Genomic DNA, 8,783 nt, shown 5'->3' on the forward strand with positions numbered 1-8,783 from the left:
ATAATAGGGCAAGAAGGATTGCAATCTATATCAAGAACAATGAAATCTACGGGCACATAATTCCTATTTGCAACAATAAAAACATCATTAATTCTTCCCATAGGTTTCTTAATAGTGGAATCCGCAAGTTGCAAGTTTAGAGAGCAATCATCAAAATTACGGAAATCTAGTAAATCACACAAAGTCTTGGGAATAGTAGAGACACTAGCACCCAAATCACACAAAGCATAAAACTCATGATCTTTAATTTTAATTTTAATAGTTGGTTCCCACTCATCATAGAGTTTTCCAGGGATAGAAACTTTCAACTCAAGTTTTTATTCATAAGATTGCATCAAGGGATCAACAATATGTTCGGTGAAGGCTTTATTTCGACTATAAGTATGTGGAGAATTTAGCACGGATTGCAACAAGGAAATACAATCAATCAAAGAGAAATTTTCATAATTAAATTCCTTGAAATCCAATATAGTGGGTTTAGCAACATCTAGATTTCTATTTCTTTCGATCCCACTTTCATCAATTTCATCATTAAGATCTAAACACTCCGAATTTTTAGAACGCCTTCTAGGTAAAGGAAGATCATATTCAGTTTCATCAAGATTCATATTGCAAAATAGAGATTTAATTGGAGACACATCAATAACTTTTAGATCTTCATCTTGATTTTCATAGGAATTAGAAGAACACGCTTTAATAAAGGCATCTTTGGAAGCATGCATCCTAGCGGTTCTTTCTTTACACTCATCAATTGAAATTCTCAGGGCTTTTAGAGACTCATTAATATCATGCTTAGGTGGAATATATCTAAGTTTCAAAGAATCAACATCAAGAGCAATTCTATCAACGTTCCTAGCCAAATCATCAATCTTAAGTAATTTTTCTCTAATCATAGCATTAAAATTCTTTCGCGAAGAAATAAATTCTTGAATATTAGATTCAAAATTAGAGGGCATCTTATTATAATTTCCATAAGAGTTGTTGTAGGAATTCCCATAATTATTAGATGGATTACTAGGATATGGCCTAGGATTAAAATTCCCTCTATAAGCGTTGTTACCAAAATTATTCCTACCAACAAAATTCACATCCATAGATTCATTGTTATTCTCAATCAAATTAGACAAAGGCATATCATTAGGATCAGAAGAAACACTCTTAGTAGCAAATAATTTCATAAGTTCATCCATCTTTCCACTCAACACATTAATTTCTTCTATCGCATGCACTTTTTTTATTAGAAGTTCTTTCAGTATGCCATTGAGAATAATTAACCATAATATTATCTAGGAGTTTAGTAGCATCTCCTAAATCGATTTCCATAAAAGTGCCTCCCGTGGCCGAATCTAAAAGATTTCTAGAAGAAAATTTCAATCCAGCATAAAATTTTTGTATAATCATCCACAAATTCAAACCATGAGTAGGGCAATTACGTATGATTAATTTCATTCTCTCCCAAGCTTGTGCAACATGTTCATGATCAAGTTGTTTAAATTTCATTATATCGTTTCTAAGAGAGATGATCTTAGCGGGAGGAAAATACTTAGAGATAAAAGCATCTTTGCATTTGTTCCATGAATCAATACTATTCTTAGGCAAAGACGGAAACCAAGCATTAGCACGATCTCTAAGCGAAAAAGGAAATAGCTTCAATTTAACAACATCATTATTGACATCTTTTTTCTTTTGCATATCACATAAATCAACGAAGCTATTCAGATGAGTAGCGGCATCTTCACTAGGAAGGCCGGCGAATTGATCTTTCATAACAAGATTCAACAAAGCAGTATTAATTTCACAAGATTCAGCATCGGTAAGAGGAGCAATCGGAGTGCTAAGGAAATCATTATTATTTGTATTGGTGAAGTCACACAATTTAGTAGCATCTTGAGCCATCACGACAAACAAGCAATATAACACACGAGCAAACAAAAAGCAAGCGGACAAAAGAGGCAAATAGAGAGGGAGGATAGGGAGAGAGAGAGAGGGCAAATAAAACGGCAAGGGTGAATTGGGGGAGAGAAAAACGAGAGGCAAATGGCAAATAATGTAATGCGAGAGATAGGGATTGTGATCGGTACTTGGTATATTGACTTTTTGCGTAGACTCCCCGGCAACGGCGCCAGAAATCCTTCTTGCTACGTCTTGAGCTCGCGTTGGTTTTCCCCGAAGAGGAAGGGATGATGCAGCAGAGTAGCGTAAGTATTTCCCTCAGTTTTTGAGAACCAAGGTATCAATCCAGTAGGAGCCCACGCTCAAGTCCCTCGTACCTGCACAAAGCGATAGCTACTCGCAACCAACGCGATTAGGGGTTGTCAAGCCCTTCACGGTCACTTACGAGAGTGAGATCTGATAGATAGAATATTTTTGGTATTTTTGATATAAATATGCAAAGTAAAAAGTAAAAGCAAAGTAAATAGCAAAACAATATAAAAGTGATAGAGATTGATATGATGAGAATAGACCCGGGGGCCATAGGTTTCACTAGTGGCTTCTCTCAAGAGCATAAGTTTTCTATGGTGGGTGAACAAATTAGTGTTGAGCAATTGATAGAATTGTGCATAATTATGAGAATATCTAGGCATGATCATGTATATAGGCATCATGTCCGTGACAAGTAGATCGAAATGATTCTGCATCTACTACTATTACTCCACTCATCGATCGCTATCCAGCATGCATCTAGAGTACTAAGTTAAAAACAGAGTAACGCCTTAAGAAATATGGCATGATGTAGAGAGATAAATTCATGCAATATGAAATAAACCCCATCTTGTTATCCTTGATGGCAACGATACAATACGTGCCTTGCTGCCCCTTCTGTCACTGGGTAAGGACACCGCAAGATCGAACCCAAAGCTAAGCACTTCTCCCATGGCAAGAACTACCAATCTAGTTGGCCAAACCAAACGGATAATTCGAAGAGACTTGCAAAGATAACCAATCATGCATAAAAGAATTCAGAAAAGATTCAAATATTATTCATAGATAGACTTGATCAACAAACACACCCCAAAAAGAAGATTGCATCGAATAGATCTCCACAATAGAGGGGGAGAACTTTGTATTGAGATTCAAAGAGAGAGAAGAAGCCATCTAGCTACTAACTATGGACCCGAAGGTCTGAGGTAAACTACTCACACTTCATCGGAGGGCTAGGATGATGTAGAAGCCCTCCGTGATGACGGCCCTCTTCCGGCGGAGCTCTGGAACAGGCCCCAAGATGGGATCTCGTGGATACAGAAAGTTGCGGCGGTGGAATTAGGGTTTTGGCTCCTGTTCTGATCGTTTGGGGGACGTCTGTATATATAGGAGGAAGGAGTACGTCGGTGGAGCACCGAGGGGTCCACGAGGCAGGGGGCGTGCCCTAGGGGGGGGTGCCCCCCACCCTCATGACCACCTCTTTGACCCCTTGTAGTAGGGTCCAAGTCTCCTGGATCAGGTTCGGTGAGAAAATCACGTTTCCGAAGATTTTATTCCGTTTGGACTCCGTTTGATATTCTGTTTATCCGAAACACTGAAATAGGCAAAAAACAACAATTCTGGGCTGGGCCTCCGGTTAATAGGTTAGTCCCAAAAATAATATAAAAGTGGAAAATAAAGCCCAATATAATACAAAACAGTAGATAATATAGCATGGAGCAATCAAAAATTATAGATACGTTGGAGACGTATCACTCATTATTTGCACTTTCTAGGATACATGATTTTGAACGGAGCAGTTTTAGTTCTGCGTTCGCCCATTTCAGATTTTTCAGTTTACTTCTTTCTGTTGCACTGATATATTAGGCATCAGATGTTGTAGATATCTATAGGTTGTCGTGCAGGTGCTTTCAGCCATTCATCTAATCACATGTTCACAAGAACTTTGACTCACTTACAGTTGGTTTGCTCTGTGGTTTTTCATCTGTCATGTAAACGAATACAGTCGCCAATAAATAATGAAATTGAGCTAGAATCATTGCTCAGCACGACTTCGGAAGAAAGACTTGGCTTAACTGTGATTAATCTGTAGTGAAAAGAGAGAGGAACACAAGGATTGGGAACCTCATGTTGTCCTGTAATTCATGTTTTCAATAGGCAAGAGGATCCTTGCACTGCTTCCTGTCTAGGCCATCTATTAATTGAGGCTATGGCTGCCATAGCCAATGGCTATTACACGGTCGATATGCACTGCAGGGTGCCCGTGCCAGGTGCCACATTAACCCATGTGTGCTCTCACGTTTGCCTAGCTTTGTGCTCTACTACATGGTAACACTAGTGCAGAAAAGGGCAATAGCACCGGTTCATAAGGCCCTTTAGTGCCGGTTCGCTAACCGGCACTAAAGTGTGGGCACTAAAGCCCCCCCCCCCCTTTAGTACCGGTTCAGCACGAATCGGTGCTAAAGGGCAACCACGTGGCACGAGCCAGCTCCCGGGGCGCGTAGGACATTAGTACCGGTTGGTAACGCCAACCGGTACTAAATGTTTGGGTGTGTTTTGGTTTTATTTTTTATTTTTTACTTTAATTTTGTGTTTTTAATTTAATTTAGTGATTATTTTACATTATAATGAGTTGTTAAATCATTAGGTGAAAGTACCGCAGATTAGTTTGACTGGGATGCATGTGGATCCTAGCAAAGTCATCAAGTATATGTCATATCCATATTATATATACTTGATCACCTAATTAAGTGATCGAGGTAATATGGATATGGCATATACTTGATCACTTAGCTAGAATCCATCCAGTTGAAACTAATCTGCAGTTTCTTTCATAAATGATATAATAACTCATCATCATCATATTAATATAAAAACTCTTGCATCATATATATCATCACTAACAACAGTTTTCATAACTAGCTAAAAATCATCATATAATAGTCGTCTCATTACCACTACTTAATCATCATATAATCATTACCGCTATCTAATCACCACCAACACTAGCTTAAAGAAGAAACATTCACTTGTACCAGAAGCCAAGATATCATTGAGTTCAACATGGTAATGATATTATAAGTGTTTCATAACACCACAAAAGCAAATCACTCTTTGAGATTAAGTTCAGGACGAAGAACACGGACATGAGAGGATAAGTACTAAGAGCATGAACTAGCTAATCACTCCTGCTGCTCTCTCTCGGGTAAAATAGCATAGAACATGTATAGATTTCCTGATTCATCATTATGAAGCATGCAGATGAACATGTCTCCTAATCGTGGGTTGCGCATCTGATTGCTGCCCCCTAGTACTTCTCTGCGATCGTTCACAATTTTGCTCCAGTCTTTTACTATTAAGCATTCCTCGCTATTAGAAATCTTGAATGCACTAAAGTTCATTGTAGGATATCTTGGCCGTAAGCTAACAATATTCATGGTACCTTTAGTCTCGATCCAATCAGGCACAACATTCATCAGGAGTCCCTGTTGAAGAACATCGTATAGTAACGTACTTAGCAATGAAGTTTAGCTTAAAAAAATAATGTATGCAAAAGATGCACTGAGGAGAAATAGTAGAAATCTTACCATCTTTCCTAAATATATGTGACCGTAGTTCAGTACGAACACTATTGGTCGCACGTTTTGAGTACTAACATTTCTAAGTGCAGGAAAAAAAATTGTCTTGACAGCATCAAGATCCTGAAGCCATGAAACATAATGAATTGTCTCCTCGCAGTTTAGTTCAGCCCCGGGACAGTGGACGGTCCTGTCTATCAAGCGTCGGACATGTTTGCTTGATTGGAAATAAGCTGTCAATATAAATTACTTGTCAACTCTTTTTGAATAAACAATATCAAAGACATAAATATGGTTGAGAAACTCACATAATGGTAGAACTGGAGGCGTCTGCACATCGACCCAGATGTCTCTATTACCTTCAATATCATCTTCCGGATGAATATCAAAGGTGATAACCATATCAGGCTCAAATGCATAAGCCTTGCATAGTGCTTGCCAAGTTTTGCATTCAAAATAGGTGTATGTGTCTGCATTGTATAATTTGATGTTGAAGGTATAACCATGCTCGGTCTTCAAGTAAACTCTTTTTACCTCCATAGTTTCGTTAGGACTGAAACCTATCTTATCCAAGACAAAAATTCTTGCATGGCAGGGGATACGCTAGTAAAATCACTACTAGAAAAAGGGCTGCTAGTGGCGCACCTATTTTCGCTACTAATGGCGCACTACTGGTGCGCCACTAGCATCACACCATTAGAATTTTTTTCTAATGGCGCACCTGCATAATGACCTGAGATTAAGAAAAAACCGAAAAAAAAATTGAAAATTTTTGAAAAAAATTAAAAAGAAATTTTGAAAAAAATTGTTACTAGTGGCGCACTTCTATGTGGTGCGCCATTAGTATACCAGATTCTAATGGCGCACCCGTGGTGCGCCATTAGAATCTGGTATTTCGTTTTTTTTTCTTAATCTCAGGTCATTATGTCGTGGTGCGCCATTAGAATCTGGTATTTCGGTTTTTTTCTTAATCTCAGGTCATTATGTCTTAATCTCAAGTCAAATCGCACTCCGTGGTCAAACTTCCCGAAAGGTCACCCATCTTCACACTACTCCAGCCCAAGCACGCTTAACTTCAGAGTTCTATCCAACTCCCGCAATAGATCACTTCACAGGCACTTGTTGATATATCTAGCATGTCAATCCTATTATACCTTGTTGATGTTTAGGACTTTGTTCATGTTCATGACTATGATGAAATTTTGAAAAATATTTCAAACTTCCCGGTCATATTACGTATCATTTTTTGAAAAAAAAAATTCAAAACCTTTTTTTTGAATTTTTTTGCCTCTAGATCTTGAAAGCCCCGTAACTTTTTTTGTGTTAGGTTTTTTGGGATTTTGAAAATGTTTAACGGGGTTGCCCCGGTTAAATTCGGATGTAACTTTTCGAGTAGATGATTTCTCATATATAAAACTTTTTAATCCGAGTTCGTATGCAAAAGTTATGCCCATTTTACAAATTTCCAGAGAGATTTTGCAAATAAAGTCGAAATTTATATTTGTAAATTTTCCCAACAACTAGACCACATATCACATTGCAAACTTATTTTCTTTTATTTTTTTGACATTTTTATCATTTTTTTTATTTTTTTAAAACTGAAAAGGCGGTCCACATGGGGGGTGCATTCGGTGGAAGCCGGGTAAACTAGTAATGGCGCACTGTGGGTGCGGTGCGCCATTAGTAGTTAAACTAGTAATGGCGCATCGCACCACCATTACTAGTTAAACTAGTAATGGCGCACCGCACCCACAGTGCGCCATTACTAGTTTTGAAAAAAAATTATAAAAAAATTTGAATTTTTTTTTGAATTTTTTTTGAAAAAAACTTAGTAATGGCGCACCAATGGACAGTGCGCCATTACTAGTTTTTAACTAATAATGGCGCTGGTGCGCCATTACTAACAATTTTTTTTATTTTATTTACTTTTTTTTCAAAACTTCTAATGGCGCACCGTGGGTGTGGTGCGCCATTACTATGTCAACTAGTAATGGCGCACCACACCCACGGTGCGCCATTAGTAACAAATTTTGTTTTTCTTTTTTTTTAACTTCTAATGGCGCACCGCACACCAGGTGCGCTATTAGTAATATATTACTAATGGCGTACCTGTATGTGGTGCGCCATTGCTATATTTTAATGGCGCACCACACACGTGGTGCGCCATTAGTGACCATTTCATCTATAGCCGTTTTCCTAGTAGTGAATAGTGAAAAATTAAAATTAAAAGTTGAAGCAAATGAAGCATAAGTCATGCTTAATGACGAAAAAAGACTTGTCGTTGTGACTTACTGTATCCACTTTAAAGTTCTCATCCAGCTTGATGGTGAAGCGTCTATCATCAAATAGAAAATTTCTGCCGCGCAGGTCTTCGCAGTATTCGCACATAATGAAATCGTGTTCGTCGTCAAACGACATTCCTATGTTCATAGGTGAAACATTAAACACTTATTAGTTCTATTAATTCAACTAATTCTGTTAATTCAACTAGTTCAACTAATTAATTCAACTAATGCAACTAAGCACTTACGAAAATATACCTAAATAAAGTAGCTCAACTAATTCAACTAACTAGTTCAACTAATTCAATTAAACTAGTTCTATTAATTTTCTTACTAAAAATAAGGTAGCTAGTTCTATATAACAAAATGTTAATTAGATTATCAAATCTCATATAACTAAATTAAATATATGTCTAACATATAATTTATATCTAATTCATCTAACATTTGACATTATTATCTAACATATGTTCATATATAGGTGAAACATTAAACACTTACTAGTTCTATTAATTCAACTTAATAAACTAGTTCTATTAATTCAACTAAGCATTTACTAAAAATAAACTAGTTCTATTAATTTCTTACTAAAATAAAGTAGGTAGTTCTATATAGTAATATTTTGATTAGATCATCAAATCTCATATACCTAAATTTTCTTACTAAAAATAACTAGTTCTATTAATTCAACTAATTCAATTAAGAATTTACTAAAAATAAACTAGTTCTATTATTTTTCTTACTAAAATATATAAAGTAGCTATATATAGTAATATTTTAATTAGATCATCAAATCTCATATACCTAAATTTTCTTACTAAAAATAAACTAGTACTAATTCAACTAGCTAGTTCAACTAAGCATTTACTAAAAATAAACTAGTTATATTAATTCAACTAGTTCAAATAATCTCATATATATATACCTAATTATTTAATATCTAGCTAATTCATCTAACAAATGACATTAATATTTAACTTCTCTATCTAATTCATCTAAC

The sequence above is a fragment of the Triticum urartu genome, chromosome 6 (genome assembly GCF_003073215.2).
Source record: "Triticum urartu cultivar G1812 chromosome 6, Tu2.1, whole genome shotgun sequence".
Lineage (NCBI taxonomy): Eukaryota > Viridiplantae > Streptophyta > Magnoliopsida > Poales > Poaceae > Triticum > Triticum urartu.